Below are 14,343 nucleotides of genomic sequence, written 5' to 3' on the forward strand. Positions count from 1 at the left end.
GTTCGTGCGTTTACTAAGTACTTGAACTGCCTTCTGCAGCCATCCGTCGAGCTTCGAACGGGGAACAGCTCGCTCTACATTCGAAGGTTGTGATTACAGAACGTAATCGGGAGTCAGAGAATGAGCATACCTGACATAGGTTATATTTTTTTCACAGATTTGAAATTAATGTTTGATTAGGCCTAATGTTTTTATAGTATTAATGTACAAAATAGGGATCTGACAATTTACAGCATTCATACAACAGTGCCCTTAGTGTCGATTATTTGTAACTTGTTAGTGGCCATTGCAAATGAAGTCTAGAAGGCTATGTCATGCTGTAACCTCGAAACACCCTCTAACTTTACATTACAGTGAGTTGTGAAACATGACTAGCTGTAGTTGTGTGAACTTCCCAGATACATTTTGTTGTGACTAGGAAGAGTTTGTGATTGATATACTTCACAGAAACACTAAATTCAATAGCGCTACATTCAATTAGCTAAAACTTACAACCAAAATTTTGGGAAAATGATTTTTAATTGGGTATTTTACGACGGTTTATCAACTGCGATGGTTATCTGGCGACTGAGTGACATGAAGTTGAAAATGCCGGCGAGATGGGTCCAGAATCCAGCGCCCAAATTTACCCAGCATTAATTTGCTCTTATTGTGTTGAGGGAAAACTCCTGAAAAAAGAACTCACCCACGTAACTTACACTACCGATCAAAAGTTTTCGATCACCTGTCAGAACTATGGATTTGTGTTTAAAACAGGGATTTCGTTTTGAATATTCTAGACTATCATATAATGCTAGAGAGAGAAAATATTTATTTTCTTGGTCTATTTAGTTTTTCCGATGTGTTTGTACGTTGAAATAAAGTATATAGTTGTTTTCATAGCTGATCGAAAACTTTTGACCGGTAGTGTATACTAACCAGGATTTGAAGCCCGTCCCGCTCGTTTCACGGTCAGGCATTCTAATCATTACTCCACAGCGGTGGACGGAAAAGTGATGCGTGATAAGCAAAGACTGTTCTCAGCTTTGGATTCAGCACCCCAAAGAACAGCGAGTTTAGTATACAGTATATAAATTTTTCAGTCTTTATAAATGAAACATAATTTCACGGGCCTGTGTATTTTGCGCATTGGTCGTCAAGCCTGTACGACAGGAGGAGCTTCAACACAGGGAAGAAAGAAAACAACTTAACATTTTGTGCATGTACGATTTTTAATTTGACGTGTTCCAGATACGTATTTTTGGTAACTTTTGGATTTCATTGTTTATATTTATATTCATTGCAAGTTAAAGAAAAGAACTTAACATTTTGTGCGTGTACGATTTTTAATTTGACGTGTTCCAGATACGTATTTTTGGTAACTTTTGGATTTCATTATTTATATTTATATTCATTGCTAGTTAAAGAAAACAACTTAACATTTTGTGCGTGTACGATTTTTAATTTGACGTGTTCCAGATACGTATTTTTGGTAACTTTTGGATTTGATTATTTATGTTTATATTCATTGCTAGTTGTAAAAAATATAAGTTTTTTCCGAACGTTCCTTCCTGCACTTAAAATTTACTCTCAAAGCATGTTGTGACTTGCCTCTTCGTGTTTCTCAAATTAGCCATAGTTCGTCATGAATGGTGCCTGTTGTTTTCATCATGCAACTGCTACTTACTACTCGCTGAATGTTTACTATGAGCACTGAACAACAACTCCATTGTGGTTGCGTTAAGACGAGTTATTTATATAACACTGACTATGAATTCGTTATGTTTCCATGAAGTTGTGCCGAATTAGATGCTTGGATTACTGGGAATTCCGAGAGAACCCAAGACACTCCCTAGGGGTCAATTTTAGGTCTTATGGGTCCTAGCACGCACCCGGGATCTGATACCTGACCTTGCGTTTTCATGAAGAAAATAACGTCGTTGCATTCCATTTACGTAACTACTCCTACCAAGATTGTAAAGACAGTGTATGACTGCGTGGGTGGTATGAAGATGACGTGTCTGCCCCCCCTCTCCCCCTGCGAACCCTCCCTCCGGCGGTTATCCGCTCTCTTTCCTGGTTGAATAGGCTGACGAACACAGACTTGTCTTCTGGAGGGAAAACCTGTCTATTCTCGATGCGGACTTATTGACTCAGCGTTGCTGTAAATGTGACGTAAAAGAAACTGATAACAATAGACACCGACTGACTATCGTTCGAGGGACTCGTGTTAGTTTAATCATCGCTGGGAAAGGGGTGTCCCCCTCTTTCGAGAGGGGTCGAGTAGGAGGCAAAGTTAGTAGGAGTGGAGATCTCTCAAGTTCTGTCATCTCACGTCGTGGCCGGCAACACAGCGACACCATTCCTGGAAAAAATCTGTTTTAAGGTACGTAACTACCTGTATTTACTATGTAGCGACTACGTCGAGTCCTTCGCTGTACCAGACCTTGCCGATGTCTTCCTTTCTTTCCGTTAAATCGTAGTAGACCAGGCTGTACAGTATGTAAGGGAACGATTTCGTTTCTACGTTATCAGTTCTCTGGCGAAAATAAATACATTTCTATACTTACGATACGTGTCGTATTTTTAGATTTAAATTGCTACCGATTCACGGACGACTTTATAAAGTAAAAATTCCAATTGAATGCCCTGCCAGTATTTTTGAACGCATAATGTGTAGTCCCATCTGATTACCAAGCTATTAATTATTTTTAGCAGACTAGCAATTTTATTATTATTATTATGATTATTATATTATTATTATTATTATTATTATTATTATTATTATTATTATTATTATTATTATTATTATGGAATAGATGTAATAATTCACGATAATATGTACTTATACCGTTTTTTCAAAAAAAATTTGTCCATGATAAGATACTAAATTTTACTCCATTTATATTGCATTTGAAAGTGTCGAGGGGGGGAAAGAAGGGAATGTCCCAAAATATCATTATCAGGAAAAACAAGTTTTAATACTTGAACATTTCTGGTTTTAAACAGCGTGCCAAATTTTTAACGTTACATTACACGGACATTTCCACTTTTAATGCTTTGTGATTAGACAGTTCTGTAGTTCCAGTTGTCACGATAGAATGCGCTACATAGCCTACCATATCATCACTAAAAAACAGAAATTCTTAGCTTTTCCTCCAACACCATTTGTGGTCTTCTTTTACGAAAACACAATTCTTTCATTCAGTAACTCGCTATAGGAAAACCGTTATTATTATTATTATTATTATTATTATTATTATTATTATTATTATTATTATTATTATTAATATTATTATTATTATATTTTCTCTTTTAATTTTTCACTATATGCGGTTTTGAGAAAGGGTCGGAAAGTTGTAAAATACAGATCTCTGAAATTTTCATGATAGTGTGGGTTCATCCGAAATGCATACACCCGTGAATTGTAGGCCCTAACTGCACTGTATATTGGAAAAACATTCATTTAAATACATTTTGACACGGGCCTTAACGGGTATGTTCCTCATTTTTTCTTAGAATTGAAGGCGCGTTTATTGTCCTTTTACAATTGTAGTCTAATAAATGGAAAGAAATCTTCAGAGACCTCGAACGAAGCTATGGTGTTCCTCCTTCATGAAAACGAAACGAAAAGAATTACTTACTAAGTATTTTAGAGGGACCAGTCCCCTAATTTTTGGTTACAAAATATACTCTATAGTCTTAATACAACTTTGCCTCTCTTAAAGCGACATGTTGACTGAAGGAAAGAGTCTGTTTCGAAAGGAATGATCTTGTGTAGACTATTGTCATTGTCAAATTACTTACGAAAAACATTTTTAACATTGATATACATTTAGCTTGAATTCGTCTTGAAAATATAGTTGACAGAATAAATAATCAGATTAATTCAAATGTTAGGTAATGAATGGTGCTATATTGTACATACATTTTATCTTTCCACTCTCACATGTGGGCAGCTGCACTGTGCAATCTCTCTTCCACTTTACTTCTATAGGCGTGCAAAGATAAAATAAATGCACTGAAGGTATAGTGCGTATACTAACTGACTCCGCAGGAGAAGTGGCAAGCAGAACGCGAGGACTCGAGGAGTTGTGTTGGTATCTTGCAGGTAGAGTCAATGATTTGGCCGCATTGAATGGTGGAGATAGCGAGAGAGGAGATATAATATTCCTACGTCCAAACCAGGCGTTTCACAGTACCAACTTTACATCGCTGCCGGGTCGAATACTGCAGCTTGCTTCACTGCGGAGTCAGTATACGCACTGTACTTCAGCAACTAAGAATGCTAATAGTTAATATCTATAAATAATATTGCGTTGAAAAATGAAATGGAGGTGGATTAGAAATCAATTAATGTAGGAGTGGGACAAGAATGTTTTTATTTTTTGTATCATGATATTAGCAATTACTTAAATTAACAAGAGAATGGAAAGGAGATACTATGGGAGCATTTGCACTAATAGAATTATCACGCTAGTTTCGGATTATAAAACAATACACCATGCACACTCGGAAGATCGCTTACAACATTCTACATACCAGTTCCATTTTTCGTAAATAAATGTAATAATAAGCATTTTCACATACAAGAATGTATTGCAAATTTTGATATTGGTTTCGTTTGGCTTTTAGCCAGTTTTATATGCCATGATTGCCCTAGTCCGAAAAGTGGCCTGGTTCGCATTCGTGAATCCGATGCTGACGGGTGGGCCATCCTGTGTCAGCTCTGACAGAGTAAAGTCCCATCCTCAGATTATTAGCCTGATAAGCTCCAGAGCCCGAGGCCCCAAGCATTTCCTATGTCAGTATCGGAAATCCATACTGTCTCAAGATTTCACCCCAGCCTATTTAGCTGTTGCAGATGATAGATGAAATAAGGAGAAGTTGGAGAGTGTTTGTGGAATGATAGGAAACGGCAGTATCCCGAGAAAAACATTTTGTAACATCTGCTTTGTCCACAAATTCCATCTCGACTTAGAAAAGCTCGAATTCAAGCCGTCTGGATGGAAGACCAGCTCTATCACTTCAGCTATAGACGCAGAAAATTGTAACTTAACTGTGAGGATTAACCAAGTGCTCAGTTGTCTATAAGAATCAAAGCCTGGAACAAAACCTCTGCTTTCGTATAGCAGTTAAGTCTGGCTCAAGCAGATATTTGCGACAGAGGAAGTGTCATTTCTAAGGAATGCCGGGCAATTGAAAGTATACACAGAGTGATTCAAAACCTCTGCGACAAACTCTGAGGGATGATAGAGGTAACAATGAGGGACCCTTTTTGTGAAATAACCTATGTCTTTTGACGCGTCGTTTCGAAGTTACCGTTGAAAATATTTTTCCGCGGGCGTATGTTAATGTATGCGAATGTGTGCACCTCTGTTTGTTTGCTTGTTGAGATGTTTGTAAGAGACGAGAAGGGTTGTTGTTACGTTTACTGTTCAATACGTCTTCCTTTCAGTTCAGTGTAATCATCAATTGAGAATGGATGTCTACGCGGTTTTCCACCAATGCGCCGGGGGGCGAAGAGACCCATCGTCTCGAAGGCGCTGATAAAGTCGAGCAAATATTGTGTGGTGAGGGTGATTTCTGTTTTGAAACTGTTGTTGGTACATGCGGAGAGGTCTTCTTCCGTTTCCGCGAGCCTCCCCATAACGCACTACCATGTCGGCTAACTCGGGAAAAGTGTAGATATTCATTCTCAGTTGATGATTAGACTGAACTGAAAGGAAAAGGTATTGAACATTAAACGTAAACAAACAAAAACAACCCTTCTCGTCTCTTACAAACATCTCAACAAACAAACAGTGGTGCACACATTCGCATACATTAACATACGCCCGCGCAAAAACGTTTTCAACGGTAACTTCGAAACGACGAGTGAAAAGACATAGGTTGTTTAACAAAAAGGGTTCCTTATTGTTAGATTTAACACTCCTCAGAGTTTGTCGCAAAGGTTTTGAATCACTCTGTAGAACGAGGTATGGATATAATCACAAACAAACTAATAATGTTTTGCATATACAGAGTGGAAAGTAATTAAACCGACAAACTCCGAGAGTTTGTATGGGACACCAAAACAAACGGTTTTCTCTAATGTCATATTTTCCTCAGAGGCTGTATTAAACCGGCAGAAAGCGCATGCGTTCTTCAGTTCAAGCCGACTCTACAAATTGACATTTTGTTGTACGTCTTGAACCAGTGCAGTGCTTTATTAAACCTGTCTGGTGGTGCGGATATTTGCTGCAGCAGGGGAAATAAATAATAATCTTGAAATCACTCATCGCGTTAAACAATCCATGTCCCGCCGATGTAACAGATCAGTGGAGGTATTTTTGAGCAGCTTTTGTATTGATTTTGGTGTGTAAATGTTTTTGAACATCTTTTACAGTGATCTTTATGTGTAAATGTTTTATAAGAGACTCAAGCAATGAAGCATGGCAATGGTTTATGTTACATTAAGATCTGGTGTCCTCGCGAAATAGTGCCACACAGCACAATATGACATTAAAGGAAAGTGTTTGTATTGGTGTCCCATACAACCTCCTGGAGTTTGTCGTTTTATTTACTTTTCACTCTGTATAAATGCGAATTTATTGGAAATAATATATCCTTCATGTGCATACAGCATGTCTTATCTCGGCAGTAACAAAATTACCTATCAACGAATAGGGGATTTATGGAAAGACCCTCCAAAACTCCAGCAGGAGCAGTTAATACGCTAACTGACCTCTACCGCGGTTCACAATAATCGTGGAATGGCAGCAAACACAACCTCCGGAACATAGGTAGCTCTTCAAAACACTCTGAAATTATGTGATGAAATTCCGAAACGTTTCTCTACATAAAATTTTTATGTACCTACTAAGAATTGATTAATTTTAAGTAAATTTCTTACTTCATTCTTAGAAAAAAAATCACTCTCGAATAAAACAGTAACACGTCTCAACAAGAAGAACACAAATATTCAACAAGATTTGTATTAATTTGCATTTGAAATTGTAAAAGTGTTGACTCTGCAGATAATGATTAATTATTCAATTTAACTAACAAGGATGAAAATGTCACTGGAGATGAAGGAAAATAAATATCAATCCGAAGTGTTCTCAAATGGAACTGTACAAAACTTATAGAAGCAATTGCTTCAGAATACTATTTTCTATAAAAATTGTCTTCATGTGCAGATTTTGGGGTTTTAAATATCTTTTGAAATGTGAATATAGAGAAGCATGGAGCGTGTGAAGTGGGCAGACAGAATAAGAAACGGAGCTGTGTTGGAAAGAATGGATGAAGAAAGAATGATGCTGAAACTGATCAGAAAGAGGAAAAGAAATTAAGTGGGTCACTGGTTGAGGAACATTTGCATTCTGAGGGGTGCACTGGAAGAAATGGTGAGCGGGAGAAGAGTTCGGAGCAAAGAAAATATCAGATGATAGACGACATTAAGATATATGGATCATATGAGGAGACAAAGAGGAAGGCAGAAAATAGGAATGACTGGAGAATGCTGGACTGGCAGTCAAAGATCTGCCCTTGGGCAGAACACTATGAATGAATTAAATATATTTTTTATATAAATCTGTTTGCGACAATTTAAGTTAGGCATTACATAGTGGTGAGACAATAGGGATATCCTGAACTAGCACCAACAGATAGCGCGCGTGTACTTTGAGGGATGCGCTTTGCGTGTGCATTTGTTTTCTGGTATATAAACATTGAGGATTTATGTAGTGTATTAGTACATTAAATACTCTTAGAAACAACTCAAAATGCCAAATTTTTGTTGTGTTCCTTTATGTAAAAACCAGGAAAAGCCTTTTGTCTTCAATCAGGTCCCAAAATATTCTGAATATATGCTTTAAACCTTAAAAAATTTAACTAATTAAATTGTGCCTCGAAAGTGCTAGCTATTAAACAAAAATAACTATTTCAAGTAAGGAATTTCTGGCTACAGTTTCATTTTGGAAGAGGGAAAAGAAAAATTAATAAAACCATAGCAGCCTCGGCAGCAAGCTATGCTAGCTTTAATTATATTCAGTACTTCTAGGAGTCTCCGAAGTTTACGCCTGCAGTAAACTCTGGATTAACTGGGATCTTTATTATCCAGGACGATCCATAGTGAAATCCATTTCGTGAATAATGTTTTTAATGTGCTGTAGACTAATTATTAAAGCCATGTTTTTACTTCAAATTTTCAAAATCATCCTACATACTTAACCTACAAAACGCGGAAATAATCGTGATACTACTGCGATCATATTATATGAGCCGTTCAGAGCAGAAGTGGTGTAAGTCAATTATGACTTACACCACTTTTGCTCTGAACGGCTCATATAAACTAGGCTAATGATTCGGTCGTTATTATACAAATTTAAATGACATGCATATATATTTTGCCTGTAAATGTGTATACGAAGAACAGAGAGATTAAGAGAGAGAGGAAAAAAGAGAAAGTAGGAATTGTATTTGGTATATTATTTATTTGAGCCGTTCAGAGCAAAAGTGGTGTAAGTCAAAATTGACTTACACCACTTCTGCTCTGAACGGTTCATATCATCTTATCAAACGTTGCATTTGATCTTTCTGCAACTAGAGGAAAAAAATACGAGGAAATGAATCTCGATAGTCTCTTTCCTATAAAAAAACACATTGGTGGCTGCATATCCTGTTTTTGGCGTACGGTACTTACAATACTAATGATTAAAGAGGCAATATTCACCTTCGACAAAGTTCCTGTTTTTTTTTTTTCGTGCACTTCGTTCTCAAAGTTCTCGTTTAGGTTCATGAATACTCAATTTACTCGTATCTATATTCTGCATACTGCAGATTTCTCCATCCGTCTCTTAAGGGGAATCGCTCAGTATTATACAAGTTTACGCTATTATTCATTGTAAATTAAATTAAATTAAATTATGGGGTAAGAAAATACTGAATTATATTAAATTATACTAGGTCATACAAAATAATTATAAATATAATTTTCACACGCACAGAAAACCAACAAGCGGGAGAACGTAATCAACTGTAGCATATGACATAATATAACCCTGTGCCGCATGGAACGCTCCTGCCACGTAACGGTAAAACTTAGCATAAGATATCCCTATTGCTGAGCTGAGGGTAGGGCTGGGGACGGAGCGGTTTTTTTTTTTCGACCGGCCAGAGGCCGTTTTCCAAAGTTATCTATTTTTGTTTTCTGTTTGTTTACCTTTTTTTTTACTAATACAATCACAACACCCATGCCCGAGGCGGGACTCGAACCCACAACTCTTCGGACCAAGCGATAGGGACATGCCGTGCCCCTACCGCTTGAGCCATCCGGGCCGGCTAAGTTCGGTTTGCAGCAGGTACTGTGACGTCATTACGCGGTTAATTCGAGTACAGTACAGAGTACAAATTTGTGGCGGGAGATAGAGTGAGTCAATTTTAGAACGTACTTTGAAAGTGAAAACAAGTGTGTTTTAAAAGCATTGTAGTAAAGCGGTTTCGCTTTGACAATTGACGAGAAAAAAAGAGCTCTTCATTGCAAAATGAAGGATGCAAATTTTATTTGCGTGATTGCAGGTATTTGCAGAGTTATTTTATATGAAAGGCCTATTTAACCTTCAGTGTTGTTATTTATGACAGACGAAATAAAATCGATAAAATAATATTTATAATACTAACGGCTAATAAATTAAGATGTGAGGTAAACGTTAAACACTGCAGCTAAGTAAAAAAGAAGATAGGAAGAAACGGGCTCCATAAAGCGCTGCCTAAAGGACTTACAAATAACACACAGAATTATTTACTATTATGGAAATTGGATAAAATAATCAATAAAACGTGGAACCTTGAACTAAAGAATATACTGCTTATTTATTTTGTAACATGACTAGCCTTCCATACGACCATGTTATCTTTGGTGATGAGTAATATTATTGATACATTAAAGTAATTAGGTAACATAATTCGTGGAAATAAATACAAATAAAATGATGACTGGTGCGGTACAGTAACATAAATCCAATAAAAACAAATAGAAAAATATAATGCACGTCCTTTTTAAACGTAATTCAATATTAATCAAACACTCTAATATAATAATAATAATAATAATAATAACAAATATAATAATAGTCATGGCTTTTAAGGAACCCGGAGGTTCATTGCCGCCCTCACATAAGCCTACCATCGGTCCCTAACATGAGTAAGATTAATCCCATCTCTACAATCATATCTCACCTCCTTCAAATCCATTTTAATATTATCCTCCCATCTACGTCTCGGCCTCCCTAAAAGTCTTATTCCCTCCGACCTCCCAACTAATACTCTATATGCATTTCTGGATTCGCCCTTACGTGCTACATGCCTTGCCCATTTCAAACGTCTGGATTTAATGTTCCTAATTATGTCGGGCGAAGAAAAAAATGCATGCAGTTCTACGTTATGTAACTTTGTCCATTCTCCTGTAACTTCATCCCTCTTAGCCCCAAATATTTTGCTAAGCACCTTATTCTCAAACACCCTTAATCTCTGTTTCTCTCTCAAAGTGAGAGTCCAAATTTCATAACCATACAGAAGAACCGGTAGTATAATTTTATTGTTTTATAAATTCCAACCTTCAGCTTTTTTGAGAACAGACTGGATGATAAAAGCTTTTCAACAGACTAATAACACGCATTTCCCATATTTATTCTGCGCTTAATTTCCTCCCGAGTGTCATTTTATATTTGTTACTGTTGCTCCAAGATATTTGCATTTTTCCACGTCTTCAAAGGATAAATTTCCAATTTTTATATTTCCATTTCTTACAGTATTCTGGTCACGAGACATAATCATATACTTTGTCTTTTCGGGATTTACTCACAAACCTACCGATATCTCTTTACTTGCTTCAAGTAAAATTCTCCTGTTTTTCTCTAATAGTTTGTGAATTTTCTCCTAACATAGTCACATCATCCGCATAAACAAGGAGCCAATGCAAACCGTTCAATTACAAACCTTCTCTGTTATCCTGGACTTTAATAATAATAATAATAATAATAATAATAATAATAATAATAATAATAATAATAATAATAATTTTATTATTATCATTATTATTATATTATTATATTATTGTTATATTATTATTATTATTATTATTATTATTATTATCATTACTATAAATACAAAAATATGTAGGCATACAGATTGTCAGTGTTCATTAGGCCCATATATGTCATATATACATGGTCATATATATCACATGTCGGAAATAATTTGTCCTGCAGCAGAAAATATTTAAATACAATAAATAGTGCCTACATCGTTTCTGCTAGAACTAAATGAAACACGTGAACTATATTTGAACGTTTGAACTGACCGGTAACGGCTATGGTTAACCGAGTAACTTCGGTGCTCCGCTGCCAAGTACATAAACCGATAGAACCGAGTAACTCAACAGTTCTACTCGCTCCGTCCCCAGCTCTAGCTGAGGGTACCGATTTTGTTTCTAACTTGTGTAATTATTTTTTATTGCTTTCCATAATCTGCGTTTTCAATCAGCACAGAACTCGGTATTAATAGGAAAATCTTGGCACTACGACATGCAAAACATTAAGTTACAGGATAGTTTTGAGAATGTATTGTTTGAGAATAAGGTTCTTAGGAAAATATTTGGGGCTAAGAGGGATGAAGTTACAGGAGAATGGAGAAAGTTACACAACGCAGAGCAGCACGCATTGCATTCTTCACCTGACATAATTAGGAACATTAAATGCAGACGTTTGAGATGGGCAGGGCATGTAGCACGTATGGGCGAATCGAGAAATGCATATAGAGTGTTAGTTGGGAGGCCGGAGGGAAAAAGGCCTTTAGGGAGGCCGAGACGTAGATGGGAAGATATTAAAATGGATTTGAGGGAGGTGGAATATGATGATAGAGACTGGATTAATCTTGCACAGGATAGGGACCGATGGCGGGCTTATGTGAGGGCGGCAATGAACTCCGGGTTCCTTAAAAGCCAGTAAGTTAGTATTGTAATTCATCCGTAATTTTTCTTATTTCGCAACACTAATTTCCAAAGTACAAAAAGTTATTTACATTATGAACATGCACATATTGATAACAAACAAAATATTCATAAATACACATAGTGCATGGCTAACTGCTACTCATCAGTTTTGCAAATGGATATAGGACTGCTATACAAAAAAAATATTGTTACAAAGCAATTGTGCTTTGAAATAGGACTACACCTACAAAGTTGTAGATAGGAATAGGAATGTGGTGAAATTGAACAATATTTCTTTCTGGTAGCCCAGAAATATAGCTGCTTCTGTGCTTACGAGTTTTTTGGCAAATTAAATCTATTAAGCTGTATTTTAAAGACATTATTTTGAATTTTCCCGTTTTTCTTCTTAATATATTCTTATTTTGCATTATAGATGTAATTTTTGGTCATTTTCGTAAGTACTGTACATCTGGATCTCATATGCATATTTAACAATTCCTTAAAGTATTGTCTTTTTGTTCACATCTTTAACCCTAGAACACTATCCATGAATAAATTTTACTCACTTCGCACGATTTCACTTTACTCGAGAGCCCTGATTACTTTGAATGTCCATTGTAATATTCTTCTTTCTGAATTTCATGTTCAAATTTACAGAGATAATGTGCTTCAGCAATACAGTAAATACTGCATAAATTGATGTTTGAATCTTAATTCACACTATATATCATTCTCAAATTTCTTATCCATATAAAATAAACATGAAAGTAATCATAAAATACTCCCTTAAGATTTTAGTGGTGATTGAAAAATGTATGAGTAAATTTTACTCATGATTTAGTATGCACGGGTGCAGAATATCATTAGTATTCTAGGGTTAAGAATACTTTACAAGTGTAGGCAGGCTTTGCCAAATAGCGCAGTGAATTTGTTGCCCTTGCTCTTCATTCATAGTCGGAGATACGAGGGGTCGCAGGGAGGACAATTCCCCTCAGGTTAGAGTGATACAGGCTTCTATCTCTAAGTATATGCATTCATTATGCGAATTATCGTTTTGAAGTAATTGTAAGAAGGAATTGTGACAAGCTTCGAACATTTTCTAGAGAGAGTTCATTCAGTTCACAGAATGAGTCAGCATGACTTCGTGAGATACCCGTCCCGTTTTTTAAAGTATACGACAAAGTAGAAATGATCATATTAGTAAGACTGAAGAAGCTTCCAATACTACGGATAATAGTATGTTTGGCTTCTTATTTTTTCACGACGCTTTATCAACTGCTATGGTGAAATTAAGGCTATAATGCCAGCGAAATGAGTCCAGGGTCGAGCTTCGAAAGTTACTCAACATATTTCGTTATGCCCACATCTGTGGAGTGATGGTTAGCGCGTCTGACCGCGAAACCAGTTGGCCCGGGTTCGATTCGCGGTCAGGACAAGTTATCTGGTTGAGGTTTTTCCGGGGTTTTCCCTCAACCCAATATGAGCAAATTCTGGGTAACTTTCGGCGCTGGACGGCGGACTTATTTCACCGGCATTATCACCTTCATCTCATTCAGACGCTAAATAACCTGGGATTTGAGAAAGCGTCGTAAAATAACCCATTAAAAAAACCATTTCGTTATTAATGGGTTGAGGGGAAAAAATTCAACTAGGTAACTTGTCCCAGCCAGGATTTAAACCCGGCCCGCTCGTTTCATGGTCAGACAAGCTAACCGTTGCACCATAACGGTGAACAAGTGTTCGATGCATCTACCATTTTTGCGGATGATGACATTCAACTTACAACTATCCTATAGTAGCCATACAAGTAACAATAAATCGCGAAGTGGACAAATATTATGCATCCTACAGAATCAGTGACGGTACAGCTCTTTAGTTCACACAAAGATCTTAGGATCGCCTTAACAATAATCAACAATATTAATTAAGTCGGTATAATTGACATTTTTCTGTACTTATACAGGTTTCAGAGGGCATAATGAATGCTTATTTTTTCATTGTGTATGTATTAGTGTCGTGTAATATTCGAACACGAGAGGAGATATCAAGATATTACATTTCACACTACCTACCAAGCGCTCTAACCACTGAGCTACGTCGAAGTTCAATCTGTAGCATCGGATCGAATCCCTCTCCTCTACAGTTTTTCCCTTTGTGGCCTGACTCCATGTTCGACATATACTGAGGGAGGATCACGTAAGAGTAATTCCTAAAAGACTAATTTGGCCGTCTCTTCAGTGTTGCCTACTAATACTAGATATCACCAAAAGCGAATAAAATCACACAATTCTATGTACTATAATAATAATAATAATAATAATAATAATAATAATAATAATAATAATAATGTATTAACAATAACGATGTCTTGCTTATTTACCACATCTCAT

At 36.5% G+C, this 14,343-nt stretch overlaps 1 protein-coding gene across 15 annotated transcripts in view; it reads left to right on the plus strand.

Moving 5' to 3' along the window:
• The window catches only part of Ipk1 (Inositol phosphate kinase 1), a 1,778,442-nt gene that overhangs the window by 1,600,624 nt on the left and 163,475 nt on the right, over positions 1-14,343 (plus strand). Inside the window, exon 1 of one of the 15 annotated variants that reach the window (XM_069837974.1) lies at positions 2,073-2,365. The exons of the other annotated variants lie outside the window; for them this stretch is intronic. The gene's annotated coding sequence lies outside the window, so the exon portion shown is untranslated. Of the gene's footprint in view, positions 1-2,072; positions 2,366-14,343 lie in introns of those variants that run through there. 15 annotated transcript variants of the gene reach the window in all.

This window comes from Periplaneta americana, chromosome 10, assembly GCF_040183065.1.
Source record: "Periplaneta americana isolate PAMFEO1 chromosome 10, P.americana_PAMFEO1_priV1, whole genome shotgun sequence".
NCBI lineage: Eukaryota > Metazoa > Arthropoda > Insecta > Blattodea > Blattidae > Periplaneta > Periplaneta americana.